This window comes from Panulirus ornatus, chromosome 10, assembly GCF_036320965.1.
Source record: "Panulirus ornatus isolate Po-2019 chromosome 10, ASM3632096v1, whole genome shotgun sequence".
Lineage (NCBI taxonomy): Eukaryota > Metazoa > Arthropoda > Malacostraca > Decapoda > Palinuridae > Panulirus > Panulirus ornatus.
This window is the reverse complement of record NC_092233.1, coordinates 18,199,210-18,221,259: the sequence shown is the minus strand read 5'-3', so window position 1 is coordinate 18,221,259 and position 22,050 is coordinate 18,199,210.

Below are 22,050 nucleotides of genomic sequence, written 5' to 3'. Positions count from 1 at the left end.
TGCTGCTCAGTTGCCCCCACACTCTAAACCCACAACACTGCACTTTACGATATAGTGACCAGCCTATTGGACGAGGACAGCCTTCTGAACGTTGTGGGAGTTGCGTGAAGGTAGAAATGACTTGGTTATATTTACTGGGGTATATGTAGACATCTGCGTCAGATGAGGAGCCAATACAGGCTGGTGATGGGAGAATCACAACCCTCTCACTCTCACCAGACCTCTCACTCTCACTCTCATGGTCATAAAGGAAGTATATTGATGGGAGGAGAGAGAGAGAGAGAGTGTGTAGGACATGCATAGAGGGAGGGAGAGTAGGACATAAAAGGAGAGAGGGGGTGAGAGTGATTGTGTGAGAGCCTCGGGAAAAGGGAAGGGAGTAGAGAGGATGAGCAGCTGGTGACGACCATCGATCTGGGGAGAGTCGTCACAGATACCGGAGACGGTTTACGACGCCCATATGGCAAGGCAAGTCGTTCACACGTACCGGAAACAGTGAACGACTTCCGTAGGGTGATCCACGTTCTCCTTCGTGCCAGAGGAGGATTCCTTGGACCATCAAGGGCTGGGGGAATTCCCTGGACCACCAGATATTGAAGGAAATTCCCTGGACCACCAAATACTGCAGGGAATTCCTTGGACCACCAAATCTTGTAGGGAATTCCTTGGACTACCAAATGCTGCTGGGAATTCCCTGGACCACCAAATGCTCTAGGAAATTCCCTGGACTACCAAATGCTACAGGGAATAAGAGCATCTAAGGAGACTTAATGAAATGGTTTAGCCGTAACACCTTCAGCCGGACGTGAGTAATATATACTACAGAAGTTGTAGGTAGAGAAAGAAAAACTAGATATCATAAAGAGACTAGGTATGCAACTTCTTATATTCAGCCAAGAAAAAGGTTGATAGAATTAAAGAGATGCAAGAACGGCAGAAAAGTATCACCATACTTTACATAACGTGGGAGGAAACACGAGCAGATTTCTCATGTTTTGGTGTCGATGGTTAGAACGCTTTCGTGAAGGAGTTACAGACCTGGCCGACCCCAGTAGTGGCCAGATGGAGTGGTCCTGGTGTGTATCTGGCAGCTGGGCAGCACCAAGAACGTTACGACAGCATGCAGAAGAAGCGGAAGAGATGAGTGAGAGGGTAAGCAGGGGAGATAAGAGGAAGACCCGCGCCTTGTGACGTTTGGCTTCAGTGTTCGAAACGGTAGAGGTCACCTTCCTGGCTCTGACCTCAGCTAGAGGACCGCTTATTGTAGTTGCTGTTGAACCCTCGCCCTGCGCAAGCGCAGAGAGCATGATGCTTCCTCCTGCGCAGATACGATAACGAGGGAAAAACCATCATATATAACGTTCAGCAGTCACCCGGAAGGGGATTAAAGATTCACCTGACCAAAGCTTGGAACGGACCCTTATCTTCAGACGGCCCGTTCTCCATTCACCTCTTCCAGGAACAGGACCCTGTAACTCATTTCCCGTCTTGGCATATGTATCATTACTGTTCTATTCCCTGTCCTGGGTGAGGCTGGGACATGAGTCTTCCTTTCATCCCCCCCTCCGCCGCCCGCTAGACAGACGCCAGTCAACATCATAAAAAGAGATGCCGGAAAGGCGTCGCTATATACATCTTCTCTTCCCGAATATCATCAGAGTCGCTTGGTCTCGCTGTCATAGCGACGCGATTACAAAAGAGGACTCTGGGGTACACAGGGAGATGACGAGTGGCCATAAGACATTGATCATCCTACTGCTTTATTAGCATACTGGCTCCATATCGCAGTGTGAGGAGAGAGGAGTTTCCAGTATTCATACTGTGCTGTAGTCAACCGTCAAGATGCGACTTTCTTAGACAGGTTCGGTTAACATTGTAACAACTTCGTCTTAGACTGAGACTCTCTTACCCTTCTACTGTTGTTTTTTTATATATATATATTCTTCCAACCTTCCTTTGATCTCCGCATTTCCAGGAACCTTCCAGCAAACCACTCCTGAACTCTTCATACCCTAAAACCCATCCTTCATGTCAACACTCCCTGCAACCTTTCAGAAGCCCTTTCCGAGTACTTTATCTCCAAGAACCTTCGTTCCTCCAGTCAACAAGGAGGATAGATATTCATAGCTTTATCTCCAGCCATCTGGACCTGGGAAGTAACAAGTCTGCGACATGATCTCGTACAACGTATAAGGAAAAGGTGTGAAGGCTGGGGGCTCCCTCTGGTACCTTACAGTGCAAGCTCTCCTTCCATATTTGTCTGAGCCGAATCCCTCCCTCCGCCACTGAGCAAGCCTGTGTGTTCCACACCCGTATGTTATCTTCCCTCTCCATCTCGCACCTCCAGGAAGACTACACCTCCCCCTGTGTATGTAACACTTCACCTGCACTGTTTGTGTACACACCGCGGGGTCGCAACACACTGATGATCCCTATCTCTCAGAAGTACAGGGAAATTTTTTTCTTCCGTGTCTGCCAAAGGCAGGAGCGCCATCAGAGACAACGGCCTCGTCAGCTTTCCTTTGCACCTTTGTTTTTCTTTTTTTTTTTTTTTTTGCAAATGAAATAAAAAAAAAGTGCCGGCAATATATCCGTGAAAAACTGTGAAATGGTATGCCCAGGGAAAACGTATGTAAAAGGTAATAAAACCAGGATGGTAGTGTTTGTGAGAGAGGAAGATTCCGCGATGTCAACTGCACGTGGACTGACACAACATGAGGGGGATCTAATCTCATATGAAGTAGATCTAATCCTGTATGAAGATCTAATCCCGTATGAAGGAGATCTAGTCATGTATGAAGGAGATCTACTCATGCATGAAAGAGATATAATCCTCTTTGGAGATCTAATGCTGTATGAAGGAGATGTAATCATGTATGAAGGAGATATAATTCTGCATGAAGGAGATCTAGTCATGTATGAAGAAAAATTACTCCTGTATGAAGGAGATCTAGTCATTTATTTCGATCTAATCCTTCATAAAGGAGATCTAATCGTGTATAAAGGAGATCTAATCGTTTATGAAGGAGCTACAATCCTGTGTAAAGGATATTTAATCCTGTATTTAAGAGTGTAATCCTGGATGAATGACATCCAGTCCTTTAGGCATTTCGATATAGTAAGTTGTGGTGATCAGTATCAGTACAATGATCTTCGCCTTTTTTTGTAAGACTTGTTTTTCACCACGTTCAAAAACTCCCAGATTAACATTGTCTTTTATTTTTTCCACTTCTTTTGCATGTGTATATGTTTACTTCAAGGCCTGCCTTCGATGAACACTTCTGCCGAGGATATATATATATATATATATATATATATATATATATATATATATATATATATATATATATATATATATATTGGAAAGGATCACAATTTTGCGCGTGATCAAGGATATTCCTGAGTCCACAGGGAAAATGAAACACGATTTGTATATTTTTTTCATACATATTCGCCATTTCCTGCGTTAGCAAGGTAGCGTTAAGAACAGAGGGCTAAGCCTTAGAGGGAATATCCTCACTCGGTCCCCTTCTCTGTTCCTTCTTTTGGAAAATTAAGAAAAAAACGGAAGGGAGGGATTCGGTAAAATGCTATCTGCTGGCTGTGTGAGCCTGATGGGAATTGACCAACGTGAGACGAAGAGTATTCGAGTACATAGTATTCAAATAGTCATTTCTCTATTAGGGGTGATCATAGCCTAGCGGTAGCGCTCCCGCCTGTTGCACAGGGGTCCCGGGTTCGGTCCTGGCTGTTGGATGTTTGTATGTTCTATGAAGGTGGGCGTTCATATGCACTTTGTTCGTATATATATATTTTTTTTTTTTTTTTTTTTTTTTTTTTTTTTATACTTTGTCGCCGTCTCCCGCGTTTGCGAGGTAGCGCAAGGAAACAGACGAAAGAAATGGCCCAACCCCCCCCCCCATACACATGTACATACACACGTCCACACACGCAAATATACATACCTACACAGCTTTCCATGGTTTACCCCAGACGCTTCACATGCCTTGCTTCAATCCACTGACAGCACGTCAACCCCTGTATACCACATGACTCCAATTCACTCTATTTCTTGCCCTCCTTTCACCCTCCTGCATGTTCAGGCCCCGATCACACAAAATCTTTTTCACTCCATCTTTCCACCTCCAATTTGGTCTCCCTCTTCTCCTTGTTCCCTCCACCTCCGACACATATATCCTCTTGGTCAATCTCTCCTCACTCATTCTCTCCATGTGCCCAAACCATTTCAAAACACCCTCTTCTGCTCTCTCAACCACGCTCTTTTTATTTCCACACATCTCTCTTACCCTTACGTTACTTACTCGATCAAACCACCTCACACCACACATTGTCCTCAAACATCTCATTTCCAGCACATCCATCCTCCTGCGCACATCTCTATCCATAGCCCACGCCTCGCAACCATACAACATTGTTGGAACCACTATTCCCTCAAACATACCCATTTTTGCTTTCCGAGATAGTGTTCTCGACTTCCACACATTTTTCAAGGCTCCCAAAATTTTCGCCCCCTCCCCCACCCTATGATCCACTTCCGCTTCCATGGTTCCATCCGCTGACAGATCCACTCCCAGATATCTAAAACACTTCACTTCCTCCAGTTTTTCTCCATTCAAACTCACCTCCCAATTGACTTGACCCTCACCCCTACTGTACCTAATAACCTTGCTCTTATTCACATTTACTCTCAACTTTCTTCTTCCACACACTTTACCAAACTCAGTCACCAGCTTCTGCAGTTTCTCACATGAATCAGCCACCAGCGCTGTATCATCAGCGAACAACAACTGACTCACTTCCCAAGCTCTCTCATCCCCAACAGACTTCATACTTGCCCCTCTTTCCAGGACTCTTGCATTTACCTCCCTTACAACCCCATCCATAAACAAATTAAACAACCATGGAGACATCACACACCCCTGCCGCAAACCTACATTCACTGAGAACCAATCACTTTCCTCTCTTCCTACACGTACACATGCCTTACATCCTCGATAAAAACTTTTCACTGCTTCTAACAACTTGCCTCCCACACCATATATTCTTAATACCTTCCACAGAGCATCTCTATCAACTCTATCATATGCCTTCTCCAGATCCATAAATGCTACATACAAATCCATTTGCTTTTCTAAGTATTTCTCACATACATTCTTCAAAGCAAACACCTGATCCACACATCCTCTACCACTTCTGAAACCGCACTGCTCTTCCCCAATCTGATGCTCTGTACATGCCTTCACCCTCTCAATCAATACCCTCCCATATAATTTACCAGGAATACTCAACAAACTTATACCTCTGTAATTTGAGCACTCACTCTTATCCCCTTTGCCTTTGTACAATGGCACTATGCACGCATTCCGCCAATCCTCAGGCACCTCACCATGAGTCATACATACATTAAATAACCTTACCAACCAGTCAACAATACAGTCACCCCCTTTCTTAATAAATTCCACTGCAATACCATCCAAACCTGCTGCCTTGCCGGCTTTCATCTTCCGCAAAGCTTTTACTACCTCTTCTCTGTTTACCAAATCATTTTCCCTAACCCTCTCACTTTGCACACCACCTCGACCAAAACACCCTATATCTGCCACTCTGTCATCAGACACATTCAACAAACCTTCAAAATACTCATTCCATCTCCTTCTCACATCACCGCTACTTGTTATCACCTCCCCATTTACGCCCTTCACTGAAGTTCCCATTTGCTCCCTTGTCTTACGCACCCTATTTACCTCCTTCCAGAACATCTTTTTATTCTCCCTAAAATTTACTGATAGTCTCTCACCCCAACTCTCATTTGCCCTTTTTTTCACCTCTTGCACCTTTCTCTTGACCTCCTGTCTCTTTCTTTTATACTTCTCCCACTCAATTGCATTTTTTCCCTGCAAAAATCGTCCAAATGCCTCTCTCTTCTCTTTCACTAATACTCTTACTTCTTCATCCCACCACTCACTACCCTTTCTAAACAGCCCACCTCCCACTCTTCTCATGCCACAAGCATCTTTTGCGCAATCCATCACTGATTCCCTAAATACATCCCATTCCTCCCCCACTCCCCTTACTTCCATTGTTCTCACCTTTTTCCATTCTGTACACAGTCTCTCCTGGTACTTCCCCACACAGGTCTCCTTCCCAAGCTCACTTACTCTCACCACCTTCTTCACCCCAACATTCACTCCTCTTTTCTGAAAACCCATACTAATCTTCACCTTAGCCTCCACAAGATAATGATCAGACATCCCTCCAGTTGCACCTCTCAGCACATTAACATCCAAAAGTCTCTCTTTCGCACGCCTGTCAATTAACACGTAATCCAATAACGCTCTCTGGCCATGTAAGAAAGTAAATTCTCGATTAATATGGGTAAAATTGAAAGTTGATGGAGAGAGGTGGGTGATTATTGGTGCATATGCACCTGGGCATGAGAAGAAAGATCATGAGAGGCAAGTGTTTTGGGAGCAGCTAAATGAGTGTGTTAGCGGTTTTGATGCACGAGACCGGGTTATAGTGATGGGTGATTTGAATGCAAAGGTGAGTAATGTGGCAGTTGAGGGAATAATTGGTATGCATGGGGTGTTCAGTGTTGTAAATGGAAATGGTGAAGAGCTTGTAGATTTATGTGCTGAAAAAGGACTGATGATTGGGAATACCTGGTTTAAAAAGCGAGATATACATAAGTATACTTATGTCGTATATATATACATGTATATGTATATGGTAGGAGGGGGGCTGGAAATCCTCCCCTCCAGTTATTACTTTTCTTAAAGAAGGAACAGAAAAGCGGACCAAGTGAGGATCTTCCTTTTAAAGCTCAGTCCTCTGTTCTTAACGCTACCTCGCTAACACGGGAAATGGCGAAAATGTAAAAAAGAAGAAAATATATATATATATATATATATATATATATATATATATATATATATATATATATATATATATATATATTTTTTTTTTTTTTTTATACTTTGTCGCTGTCTCCCGCGTTTGCGAGGTAGCGCAAGGAAACAGACGAAAGAAATGGCCCAACCCCCCCCCCATACACATGTATATACATACGTCCACACACGCAAATATACATACCTACACAGCTTTCCATGGTTTACCCCAGACGCTTCACATGCCTTGATTCAATCCACTGACAGCACGTCAACCCCGGTATACCACATCGCTCCAATTCACTCTATTCCTTGCCCTCCTTTCACCCTCCTGCATGTTCAGGCCCCGATCACACAAAATCTTTTTCACTCCATCTTTCCACCTCCAATTTGGTCTCCCTCTTCTCCTTGCTCCCTCCACCTCCGACACATATCCTCTTGGTCAATCTTTCCTCACTCATCCTCTCCATGTGCCCAAACCACTTCAAAACACCCTCTTCTGCTTTCTCAACCACGCTCTTTTTATTTCCACACATCTCTCTTACCCTTACGTTACTCATTCGATCAAACCACCTCACACCACACATTGTCCTCAATATATTATATATTATATGTATATGTATATCTATATACATTTTCGCCAGCTCAGCGTGGGTAGCGTCCAGTCAGGGATGTGGTGGTGAGGGAGGGAGGGTTGCAGGGTCTGGGGTGTGGGCCCACCCGGCCTGGGTGTTATCGTTGGGTCAATATTGACGGGACTTGGTGGGCAGGAAGCGTATCTCTGGCCCGCATCTTGTCCTCGTGTTCCTTGCTACTCTGATCTTTAGTCCGTGGTAATGGGCCACTGTGTTCCAGGGCCACAAGGGTAAAAGGCCCTCTTCCCCTCAAACCTATGCCATCTCCTTTAGGATGCACCCTCCATACACACTCGGAGGAATTTCGACCATACGGGTGTTTCCCAACACCAGGTATATTGTTCATCTTGATCCTTGCTACTGTTTACATTTCCCCAGAGTGTTATATCACCTTAGGTCGGCAGGCCTTTGTTAGTGTATCGCATGGTCGCACGTAATGGATTGTATTTCCATTTGCGTTAACTGTGGCGTTTGGGGTTAGTGTCCATACAGTTTGTAAGGCTTTCCGTTTCTATTGGTCTGCGTACCGACATAACATGGATGAGATGTGGAAAGATATTGCGTTTCTAAGAAGCAAAGAAAATACCTCAGATGGCACAGTGCATTGCTATTGGATTTTAACGCAGCGAGTTGTGATAAGTTGATTTCTTTTCCCCGTTTTCCATATAGACTTCCGACGTTTGGTAAAAATTGTCGTTGGATTCAGACGGTCAAGAATTTGTGGTTTAAAATTTCGACCTTAGACTCCTAGCGATTGAAAAATGTATGAAGCTAAAATTGTAGATCTTACCTTCAGGTTATCATAAAGTCGTAAACTAAATATTTCGATCATGGATTCTAAGGATCAAAACGTCATCAAGTTGAATCATTTGATCATACTTTCTGGTGATCAAGAATTCATAAAGCTAAGAATCTAGATCATAATGCCAAACTGTCAAAATGCCATGAAGCTAAGTACATATATGTAGAGTCGCCTTTATGGCATCAAGTATAATTTACTTCGCAGACAGTCTTGCCGCAGCGTTTGGTGCCTGAGATGCTGACTGAGAGTTTCGTAAGACTTACCATGCGTTGGTCCTCTGTCAGCGGCTCGTTTACTGTGTACCCCAAGCTCCTCCCGTATGGGTGTCGCAAAAAGGAGTACAGAGGTCACGAAGAGTCTTCGTTAGATCGCTGTGGGTAGATGAATCATTACATTAATTGTTACAGTAGTTGGTTCATTACGTAAGCCTACAGTGCTTCATATGATAAGTTTACAAAATTGTATACTCGAGTTTACAGACGATAGACTCGTGTTTACAGACTGTTTACCCGAGCGATTTGGAAATACTGCCTTGAGGGCATGAGAAAAATGTCTTTCTTTTTACATTTCGTCTCTAGAGGTCAAGTCCAGCTAAAACTTAGAAATTCATGCTTTAGAAACTATATAAAAGGCTATTTCAGCTATTATATACCCTCCACTCTTCATAAATCTGAATTTCACGTAATACAGATAAGGTTAGAAGTATTCTATTCAAGAAAGATTGATGTGTTCGGGAGTCGAGGACCGGGTCCAGAGAACAACAAACACTCTGGGTTGCTGGACTGTTTTCTGTTGTATATCTTCCACCTTGATCAACAAGACTGTGAGTTCGGCACTATGACGACCCCCTGCGCTGGTGCTGGGTGGCTGCATCATCTGGTGTGTGGCAGTTGGTGCCCTAGTACCCCTTAAGTGGTGGTAGGGTACGCAGCGGAAAGATGATTATATCACGGTTCCTCTTGGAGTAATAGTGAGGATGTTGGAGTCCAGGGAACAGATGATGGTGGAATGATGGTGGATTCCATAGTACAATTGGTTCATGGTGGGTCGTCCCTTATCCTGTGAGAGACATGGAGGAAGGTGGGGAGCCAACCAGGTTCACAGTGGAAGTCTGCGCCACAGCAAGCGGCGGAGGACTTAAGGAAATTAGTTGTCATAACTACACTATGTGTGTGTGTGTGTGTATGTGTGTGTGTGTGACCTACAGTGAGGCACAAGGGAGTGGGAGGCACTGGGCAGGGGGTTCAGTGTGTGTGTGTGTGTGTGTGTGTGTGTGTGTGTCATATGTTCCGGGCCCACCCCTCTCGTTCCCGCCATTCGTTCGTGTCAAGTAAAGTTTTCAGGGTTTTAGACATTTCCTCGACGGAAGGGAAAGTGTCCCAGGGAGCTGACGTGAGGAATTCCCACGTGAGGGAGAGGACACGGTGCTTACGAGATCTAAGTCTTCGCATTGCTAATTTCTCTGGACCGGAGTAAATGATCACAGACGAATGATAAGTTCCACTGAGAGTTTTGGAATTTGACATCCACTTGAAATCTTGGACACAGACACACAACAGACAGACACAAGAGACTAGTCACACTGTCTTCGTCCCCTGCAGCGATGCCACGAACCTAAAGTGAGGGTTGTGGATATGACTTTATTGGTGATGTAGCTCCACCTCACCACTAGCTACACCTATCTTGGCCTCAGTATGATCCAGGGTCGGCCTTGCCTCCGTGATGGGAAGACTGACCTGCTACAGCAGGAGATCAGTGGGTCATGTTAACAACTGTTAACCTAGTTAACAAGCAGTTAACCTTGTTAGCAGGAAGTCAGTAGGTCATGGTATCATGATAGCGAGTGGTAGAGAGTCGTCATACTCCTCGTCAATGATTCAACAATGTCCATGTGCCGCATACGAAGTGCTTCTAAAATAGGAAATTGCTTATATATATATATATATATATATATATATATATATATATATATATATATATATATATATATATATATATATATATATATCCTACCAAAAGAGGCTTATAAAAAGATCCTTTTCCTCTCAACATTTCCGATTATAACGCCATCAAGTGCACCTGCCTGAGGGCCCATTCCAATTTTATTCTCTTTAAACCACAGGAGTTTACGAGGGCCGGCCACTCGTCAGAAGTCAATAGCGATACACAGCAGTTCCCTAAGCACGTAAGAGATACAACGTTTATCCTCACTAGGGAATTCTGAGAGGGGCAAGCACTTCTCGCAACACTTACTTCCTTATCCCTTACACTTGTCACTTACTTTAGTCTTTCTTCCCCTGAGCTTAGTAGCTGGCAACACTGTATCCCGATGGTCATATCCCCGGGGGTTTTAAAAGACTGTAGTGTTGTAGGCGGGAGATGATGATAGGCGGCAACACTGGCTGAACGTTGGCATCATTATCATATAGATGGCCATGTTCCTTTATGGTTTGAAGCCGTGGAGTCGGGTCCTCCTCTCCCCCCCAAGAGATTACAAGAAAAGATAACTCAGTTAAAAAGTTGATTACATTATTATATTACATGGCCAGGAGGACCAGGGTTTAGCATGGCGTTGTCCGCGGCACTGAGCGAGACCTGCATCCATCTGGGGGTGTTCAACAGAGACTAAACTTGATACAGTCGGAAGTTCCGACACAATACGCTGACTCCCAAACTTAGTCTCATTCTCGTTAAACTGTAACTTGATCTGATGAAGTTTGTGGCTACGGTAAGTTTGATCAGCATCCCTAACGTTTTAGATAAGTTTGTAGGGTTTTTTTGTTCTATAAAACTGATACCTAGGAGTGAGGAGGTCATTATGTATAGCAATCTATTGACTACTACAAGTCAAGATGTGTGGTTAGTTGAGATAAGAATATTTAGAACCTTGATAGACCATTTGGAATACATAAGGACAAGGGAAATGATACTCGATCGCATTCGAGGCTCATCGAGCGAAAATAAAAGTTCAGTATTGATAGAATTGGGAATTGGCAATATAGATATCCAGAGTTGTCAACAAAATTAGTATGTCATCGGAATATATAATCAGTGCGATAAACACCTCGTTCATGAGGAGGAAAGAGATGACGTGAATGATAGAAGAGGGATGAAATGGAATAGGGAGAAGGCATTGTATGAAAATATAGAGAATCAAACGTTGTTCAATTGTTCGATAGTGTTTTTTTTTTCTATGCTGACCTCATCTATAAATATTGATACGAAGAAGTTCTAGAGTGTTTGTTATTATCATTGTTGTTGTGGTTGTTCTTGTTGTTGTTGTTATTGTTGTTGTTAGGAAGGTACTAAGAGTGGCGTCAGCGGAGGTCTGTTGTCTGGCGTTCTTCGGGTACCCAGACACGATCAACGATCCGGTCAAGGAGAAAATTTGTCATGAGTCTTGGGGGACATCTCCGACGCTGGTGGTGAGTGAGTGCGAGTCTACCACACCTGGAAATATGAGGTGTATTGGGGGAGTTGGTTAGGTTAGTTGGTTGGTTGGTTGGTCGGTTGGTGGCCTACGGTGAGTCTGGTCCTTTGTGATTAAACAGAGGAACTGATGCAATTGTGTGTACTCTCGGGTCTTGCTATGAAAAGGAATACAGAACTTGTCGTACACAAAGTTACTAATGAAAAACAAAACATTCACAAATGGTTCACTTTCTTCACGAGGAAGTACATTCTGTGTTTATATGATGGTGCGTTGGTCCTTTTATACGCCAGGTCTTCGTTTTATAGTCTTGGTGTAATGTTTGTGTTTTGGGAGAGAGAGAAGAGAGAGAGAGAGAGAGAGAGAGAGAGAGAGAGAGAGAGAGAGAGAGAGAGAGAGAGAGAGAGAGAGAAACAGACAGACAGACAGACAGCCAGACAGACAGACGTAACAGAGGGAGGAGCAGATCGTGTGGTTCATGTGGTGGTGCAGAGTTAAGTAACTATATACCGGACATCTAGTTAACATACCAGATATCCTACTCGTATCGTCTCTCTCATAATGAAACTATACAGACGCAGCAAACTTCCTCTCGAATTCGGAGAAAATATATATACTTATTCATTTGCCAGTCCTGTCTTCATATGACCAAATCGTCTTATCATACTGACACTGAAGCAAACTTAAATTGATAATGATGTTTACCTGAAAATAGAGGGAGAGGTTGAGGATACAAGAGAGAACCTGGCGCGTTGACCCCGCCTCCCTCCGCTCCCTCTGCCGTCCAGACAACAAAGGCGTATTTCAGGCAGGTTTATGTCGGTCTGCTGTAGTGGTGCGCTTACTGGTGTCTCCTTTTGTAGTAAATCCCTGACTGGCCTCCTATCTGCGGGCCACTCTCTCTGGCTTATATATATATATATATATATATATATATATATATATATATATATATATATATATATATATATATATATATATAATTCTTTCATTCTTGTCAGGCGAGAATTGTGGAAGAAATACTTACTAAAGCCAGGGTTCGACACTGAGGCGCGCAATTATGAAAGAGTTTAGTTTGATTTGTCTACGAACATAACCTGTCCTGATGAACAGCCATTACTGAGATGCCCATGAGTCGAATCGCAGCGTCCTCGTGATCAGGGTGTGGGCGGCCTGTGTCACCCTTCCGGCCTAGAGTGAGCGCCAGGAATAGACGAAGAAAGGCCGCATTCGTTCACATTTATTCTCTATGTCATGTGTAATGCACCGAAACCACAGCTCCCTATCCACATCCAGGCCACACAGACCTTTCCATGGTTCCCCACAGATCGCTGCACATGCCATGGTTCATTTCATCATTAGTATTATATCTATTGATGTTGATAGTAGTAGTAGTAGTAGTAGTAGTGGTAGTAGTAGTAGCAGCAGTAGACTTAAAATATCTAAATATAATATATCTTGCGTGTGAGAGCAGTGTTAAGGTTTCTTTAAACGTTAAAGTCTACGGACTTCGCATTTCACAGTTCAGTAATAACATATATAAGGTATACCACCAACCACATTAAGCTATGGCATCAGTAAGTCTACGGACTGACCACACCACATTACTCAGACACAACAGAAAATCTGCCAACTTTTCCAGACTTTGTTCCGTAAACACAACAGAAGAACTACGGTATCTCACAGGTGTCTGGAGGCAGAGCTATGATGAAGAACTTGGACAGCGTTCCGTGGGAGAAGTTGGGAGTGTGATCAATATAACGTTACGTGAACGTGACAATAGATAAAGTAATAGATACGTTTGGGAGACATCTGCTTTACCGGGATGTTATGTTTACGTGTAGGTTATGGATTCATCACCTCAGATTTCATTGACATGTAGGAGATCTGCGGATTTTCTAACACACACATTTCTTATATGAGAGAACATAGACGACAGGTGGCTTACAGGATCTCCCACATATTGTCTGAGAACACGCGATGTAGAGGGTCTTGTATGAGGAGAGTGTGGTGTGGAGAGGGTCAGGTTTGTGGTGGGTGTGGTGTGTGGTAGCTATGGTGTGTGGAGGGTTTAGGTATGTGGAAGGTGTGTGGATTGTGGAGGGTCATGCGTGTGGAATGTATAATGGGTGGAGGGTGTGGTGTTTGGAGAGTCATGTGTCTGAAGGGTGTGGTGTGTGGAAGGTTAGGTTAGTAGAAGGCATGTGGGTTATGGAGGGTCAGGCATGTGGAGCGTATGGAGTGTGAAGGATCATGTTTGTGGAGGGACAGGTTTGGGGAGGGTGTGGCGTGTGGAGGATCAGGTTGAGTGGGATGTGTGGAAAGCGTGGTCTTTGGAGGGTCTGCTGTGTGGAGCGTTAGCTTATGGAGCGTCTAGTGTGTGGAGGGAATCTGATAGTTGGAGGATCTGGTGTTAGAAGACCGTAGCGTGTGAATGTTGATGAGTATAAACTGTGGTAATGAGTATAAAGTGTGGTATTGTATCCTTTACCTTTTTTTGACCTACATTCTTGAAAGTATATTATATATATATATATATATATCCTTTCATTCCCTAATGTAATCTCTTTTTCCGATTCATCGTGGAGTGTGACATTATCATCACCTCCCTATAATGACAGTTAATACTCCCTACCCATTTACAAGTCAGTGCTACTAAATATTCCCCGTCGTCGTGGTGTAGGTGATGCATGGAACACTATCTACAACGTAAATCATGCACTACAATGCCTGTAGTCGGCCTCAACAACCATTAGTTTCCAGCTTTAACAATGGGGAGCCTCCTTCAGCGTAATTAACTCCATCCCAGATAAAGAAGCGAGGTGAAGCTCTAGGTCCGCCCTCCCTTACGTACGAGTTAAATCTCGAGGATGATATAGGAGGTCACCCTTGAGATCGGGTTAGGTGAGCAGAGGTCACCCTCTACCGTCTCTTGAGATCCGATAAAGCAAGCATTTCCTTTAGAGGTCACTCTCATAAGGTCGCTCTTGAAGTCCGATAAGGCCATCGGTTCCTCGAAGAGTCGCTCTGTACCGTCTCTTGAGACTCTATAAGGTGAGCATTGCCTCGAAAGGTCACCTTCTACCGACTTGAGAGATCCGATAAGGCGAGCACTTCCTCGAGGGATGACCCTCTGCCGTTGCTTGAAACCTGGTCACAGTCTCTCCCAAGACTTCCCTCGGAGGTTGATTAATTAACCATCGTTCCCCAAGAAGCAGACAAGGGTCGCTCTATAACACAGATGATCGTTATCTCATTAAACCTTCATATGGAGATCTGGTGGGGGTCAAGGCGAGGTCAGTGAGGATAGTTCAAGGGTCAGCTTCTCTTAGAAAACCCAGCCAGACCTGGCTGGTCTGACCTCTGAGCTGAAGTTGGCCCATCTGACCTCCGAGCCAAGCTTAGCTACCTGACCTTGGAAACAAATTGACCTCCTTGGCCTCATGCCACGTTAACCCACCTCACCTGTGATGACCCACCCCTCAGTGTAAATTTCTAACACGCAATCTAAGCATGTGTTGCTTTTCTTAATGGCGTCTCGAACTTTGTGGTAAATTTAGACTGTGATACGAATTGGTAAACACACAAGTGTACCTGGACTAGCCACGGAGTTGCCTGGGACGACTATAAGGTTGTCTGTAGTTGCCATAAGATAACTTGGCCGATACCCTTGCCGTAAGGTCGAGTTATCTTGGACTGATACGATGGGTATCCCGTTGTCACCATACGCTTGTCAGGAGTTGCCATAATGTTGCCTGGAGTCGCCACAGTGTTACCTGGAGTTGCCACATGCTGCCTGGGGTTACCGCAAGGTTACTAGGAGCCACCAGAGTGTTGTTACCTGGAGTTGCCAAAGTGTTGCGAGGAGTCTCTTTCGGATTTGGTTAACTTACGGCAAATTGTTTAGGGACATTTGATTGCCTTACCACATATTGTCCTCAAACATTTCATTTCGAACACATTCACCCTCCTCACTCTTCTTCATCTATAGCCAATACCTCGCATCCATATAATATTGTTGGAACTACTATTCCTTTCTACATGCTCATTTTTGCCCTCCCAGATAATGACCTCTTATTCCACACATTCCTCAGTGCTCCCAGAACCTTCGCCCCCTCACCCACCCTGTGACTGATATCCGCTTTAATGATTCCATTTGGCGCCATATCCACTCCGTGATATCTAAACCACTTCTTTTCCTCCAATTTCTCTCCGCTCAAGACACAAGCGAGATTGGTGTAAGGTATCATATCCTGAATCGTCGTATGCAACTCTCATGATAACTTTAAAGATACCTGTACAACACCTTTGACTTATAAGGTGCTTATGGCTATCATTAGACTCTGCTCTTAATTATGCAAATTTTGGCAAAACATTCACCGCCTTTAAGTCGTGATAATGACACAAGTTTCATTAGGCGAGTAAAATGCTTTCCTCCCAGACGTCGTCCAAGTTTCTTTTTTTACAGGGTCGCAGCCAAAGGTAATTACAGAGGAAGTTTGGGAAAGGCTGGTGGGGGGTTGGGGGTTGGGAGGGGTGACATGAGGCAGTCCTCCATCCTGATGCAGCTGCTTGCTGGTGAGGACTCTGTCTTGGTGTCGGTGCTGGTGATGACCCTAGTCAGGACTCTCTCGCAGCTGGTGATGATCCTGGTGAGGACTCTGTCTTGGTGTTAATGCTGGTAGTGACCCTAGTGAGGACTCTGTCTTGCAGCTGGTGATGATCCTGGTGAGGACTCTGTCCTGGTGTCGGTGCTGGTGATGACCCTAGTCAGGACTCTCATGTAGCTGGTGATGATCCTGGTGAGGACTCTGTCTTAGTGTCGGTGCTGGTGGTGACCCTAGTCAGGACTCTGTCTTGTAGCTTGTGATGATCCTGGTGAGGACTCTGTCCTTGATGTTAATGATAACGCTGTTGAAGGTTCTGTCTTGGTGCTAGTATTGGTCCTGGTGAGGGCTCTTTACAGTTCACCATGGGCGGTGATCAGTGAGACTCGAGGGGTTTATATCGTCCAGCAGCTGGCAACTCACCCCATCTGGCCAAGACGAACGTCACTTGAGATCTTTATCATCGTATATCTGGCAGATCGTCTCTTCTGGGTTGGCCAAAAAAGGCCATCACTCGTTTATCTGTATCGCCTTACATATGGCAGCTTACCCCGACTGGCCAAAATGACCATCACTCACCAGTCTGTCTATATCACAGTGGACATGGCAACTCACCCTGGCTGACCGATATACCACTGTATATCGTCCCTGCATATGGCAACTCACCTCGCACTGGCCAATAAGACCACAGCTCACGGGCGTATATCGCCGGCAACTCACCTCCGCCTGATTGGCCTCCGACACTATTAGTCACGAACTCACATTCAGGCCCCGGGGGAGGTAGGGGGGTTAGTCCTCTTTCGCCCAGACAGCCACTTAAGGACTGGGAAAAAAAAAATGAATCAGCTCCCACCTCGGCCTCATCCCCATACTGCAGTTGTCCCCTCGAGAGTTCGGAGGGTTTTTTCTTTCCCAGGATGGAGAGAGAGAGAGAGAGAGAGAGAGAGAGAGAGAGAGAGAGAGAGAGAGAGAGAGGATGGGCGACCGTTTTATGGTGCTGAAAGAGAGATGTCTGAACTACATTAGATAAACATATCTTCCAGTCAGTGACCTACAAACTGGATTAAGTTCCAGTATTTGTTTTTAACTCATGACACCATCACTCGCTCACACATTCACTCACGCACGTATACATATCTCATCATGACTGATAAAGGTTTCCTGCGTTAGCGAGGTAGCGCCAGGAAACAGACGAAGAAAGATACATCCACTCACATACACAGATACATATACGCGCCTACACGTATATATATATATATATATATATATATATATATATATATATATATATATATATATATATATATATATGTATGCGTGTGTGTGTGTGTGTGTGTGTGTGTGTGTGTGTGTGTGTGTGTGTGTTGTGTGTGTGTGTGTGTGCTTACTAGTATTTGTGTGTAACAGAGAGTGTTTCCCCGTCTCTTAACCTTCTGTATGAACCATGTCTTTATTCTTATGTGTATAGACGCCCACAAAGACCCTGGCATCACCCAGGCACCTATTTATTGACCAGTCTCGAGGGGAGGATGATCAGCTGGGTTGACTGTAGGTCACCTGTCGCGCCTAGGATTCGAACTTGGGCGAGACCCAAGCATGAATCAATAGTCAGCAATGCTTATTACTATACCATTTATTTATACTTTATTAGAACCCTCAGTGTGATACATATCACCTATTTTCTTCTTTCGTTATTAAGATCAATTATTAAGACCAAACACTCGAGCAATTTCAATGCAAGCACCAACATGACAGTACCATCCTCGTAATGAGATAACCATCAATTAAACCATCATTTGGAGGTTAGCACCAACAATCAGTCATATTAATTCTTACCCAAGAGCTGCCGCTAAAAAGCATTGCGACATGTGCAATAGACGCGATAACATCAACTTTTCATGGACTTTATGACAACAGACTAAGCTAGAGACTCTATTGTTTCGTCACTTACATGTAATAAGTGTAATGAAGTGTTCAGCTGCAGACAAATGATGGCCAATTTACGTGTTACCCCACTTCTCAACTCTTGCCCTCTGCCTTGTACCTCTAGCGTCTTTCATCATTTCCTCATAGTCGATGGCTGGGCATCCATTGCAGGGAATACCGTACACCACACGATTCTCGACGACACTTCTACCACTTTTAGTTTTCATTGAATTACCTATGTTCATCTTTAAGAAATGAGCAGTGTTTAGTCGTGTCTTCTGCGAGCATCTTGATCTGAGGCCATTCCTGAACTTAGAACTGACAAGTATCTTTTGTTTTCCGCTACGTTGCTTTCATCAGTCTCTCTGCGCCTTTCCATATAATCTTGCTGGGCCACTTCCTGAGTTGAATTAATCATGGAACGCCTCGATGATGTATCTCTTGCCTTCCTCCAAGTGCTCGCTACTGCATATTCTGGTTGCCTTCAGCAGAAACCCATAATTACGCCTGACTTCGTTGTGTCGTTGTGGGCCAAAATGTGTTGAATAAAGTCATTCGTGTTTGTGGGTTTCCGGTACATTAAGAACATTACGTCTGTGTCAGACCTTCAAATTATCCTGTCTAAAAACTGTAGTTTGCCACTTTTCTCTTCCATTGTCAGCTCTATATTTCTGTTTACATTGTCCGACGCTCCTAATATCTGTAAATTCTTTTATCTATTGAAGCTCTGAGGCATTTTCGAAGATGAAGACTTCTTTAAGGTCACTTGTGTATATTTGTTTGGCAACCTTACTCATAAGTTATTATCCCAAATGAAGAAATTATTTTTGTGATGTTCTTTCTTCTGTGTTCACATTGTGATTCGGTTAAGCTGAGCTACACACTCACCACCTGATACATTCCAGCCAACAAGCCACACACTCACCTCCACCTGAAACACTCCAGCCAAGCCACATACGCACCACCTGATACACTCCAGCCAAGCCACACACTCACCCCCACCTGATACACTCCAGCCAAGCCACACACTCACCTTCACCTGATACACTCCAGCCAAGCCACACACTCACCACCTGATACACTCCAGCCAAGCCCACCGATACACTCCAGCCAAGCCACACTCACCTCCACCTGATACACTCCAGCCAAGCCACATACTCACCACCTGATACACTCCAGCCAAGCCACACACTCACCTCCACCTGATACACTCCAGCCAAGCCACATACTCACCACCTGATACACTCCAGCCGAGCCACACACTCACCCCCACCTGATACACTCCAGCCAAGCCACATACTCACCACCTGATACACTCCAGCCAAGCCACACACTCACCCCCACCTGATACACTCCAGCCAAGCCACACACTCACCTCCACCTGATACACTCCAGCCAAGCCACATACTCACCACCTGATACACTCCAGCCAAGCCACACACTCACCACCTGAAGCATTCAAACCAACAAGACACACACTCACCACCTGAAGCATTCAAACCAACAAGCCACACACTCACCACCTGAAGCATTCAAACCAGCAAGCCACACACTCACCACCTGAAGCATTCAAACCAACAAGCCACACACTCACCACCTGAAGCATTCAAACCAACAAGCCACACACTCACCACCTGAAGCATTCAAACCAGCAAGCCACACACTCACCACCTGAAGCATTCAAACCAACAAGCCACACACTCACCACCTGAAGCATTCAAACCAACAAGCCACACACTCTAAAACCCTACATCCCCCTTTCCACTCGTTGTTTACGTTTTCACTAAATATGTAAATTATGTGCGGCCATCTGGTTGCGGCGCCCAGAGCCAGGACAACATCTGGAGGGACAACATTAGGCCACAGCCCACATTAGAACACCATCCTCCTCTTACAAACGATATAAACTCACTCGGATAAAGTAGGAGTATGAGAGTTACTCTTGCATATACTCATAACTAATGAGTAGTATGTATTTATGTATGCGTGTATGTATGTATGTATATGTATGTATATATGTGTGTATGATGTATGTATGTATATGTGTATGATGTATGAATGTATGTATGTATGTATGTATGTATGTATGTATGTATGTATGTATGTATGTATGTATGTATGAATGCATGTATGTATGTATGTATGTATGTATGCATGTATGTATGTATGGATGTATGGATGGATGCATGTATGTATGATGTGTGTATGTGGACCTCCATGATGTAGCGGTCAGCATCGCTGACCATGACTCATTCGTGATTCCCCCAACATTCGAGTGCTTAGGTTCGAATCCTGGTTTCGGCAGTCCGTCCACAGTCAACCCAGGTGATCATCCTTATCTACGGATTGGTCGATAAAATGGGTACCTGGCTTATGCAAGGATATATATATATATATATATATATATATATATATATATATATATATATATATATATATATATATATATAAAATAGAAAACCTTGATTAAGGCATTCAGTTACCCACGCTATCTCAGCATGAATAAAAACGCGAACAAAACGAAATATCCAGGAAAAAGGTGATCATATCTGGCATTACTACTGGAACGCGTTTGTTTCCCCCTTCTATGTTTGTTATGAATATACAGGAAAAACATATCATTTTACGAGCTTTGACAGTGTGTCCTTCTGCCATGTTTTGATGGGGTTTGTCTGGTGGTCTGCGTCACTGGTTGTGGTTTCCTGTTGAAGGGTTGAGTGTGGTCCGCTATCTGGTGGTCTGCGTCACTGGTTGTGGTTTCCTGCTGAAGAGCTGAGTGTGGTCCGATATCTGGTGGTCTGCGTCACTGGTGGTGGTTTCCTGTTGAAGGGTTGAGTGTGGTCCGATATCTGGTGGTCTGCGTCACTGGTTGTGGTTTCCTGCTGAAGAGTTGAGTGTGGTCCGGTATCTGGTGGTCTGCGTCACTGGTGGTGGTTTCCTGTTGAAGAGTTGAGTGTGGTCCGATATCTGGTGGTCTGCGTCACTGGTGGTGGTTTCCTGTTGAAGAGCTGAGTGTGGTCCGATATCTGGTGGTCTGCGTCACTGGTTGTGGTTTCCTGTTGAAGAGTTGAGTGTGGTCCGATATCTGGTGGTCTGCGTCACTGGTTGTGGTTTCCTGTTGAAGAGTTGAGTGTGGTCCGATATCTGGTGGTCTGCGTCACTGGTTGTGGTTTCCTGCTGAAGAGCTGAGTGTGGTCCGGTATCTGGTGGTCTGCGTCACTGGTGGTGGTTTCCTGTTGAAGGGTTGAGTGTGGTCCGATATCTGGTGGTCTGCGTCACTGGTGGTGGTTTCCTGTTGAAGGGTTGAGTGTGGTCCGCTTAGCTCGTGTGGTGAGGCGAAGCTTAGCTGATTTGTGACGATGATGATTCTGTCAACCCGCAGTTTTGACTGGCTCTCAGCAGCGACACCAGCCCGTGTTATTGCCACCCCTGACCCCCACACCACCACACCACCACCACCACTCGTGTCTTAATTACGTCTGTGGTTATTTACTGCCTAGATCCCTGGTGGTGCTGGCTACCCTCCCTCTCTCCCTGAGCCGTGGCAGCTGAGGTAGCCTGGCTGGGGTGGGTGGATGTGTGGGTGAGGAGGTAGCAACATGTGTGATGCGGGGGAAAATGTAAATCCTTCTCAGTATGATTTGATTTTTCTTTAATGTATTTATATCTTTCATCCTTTTATCATTTTACCATCTATCTATTCATATTTCTATCATCTATGCTTGTGTTTAACCATCTATCT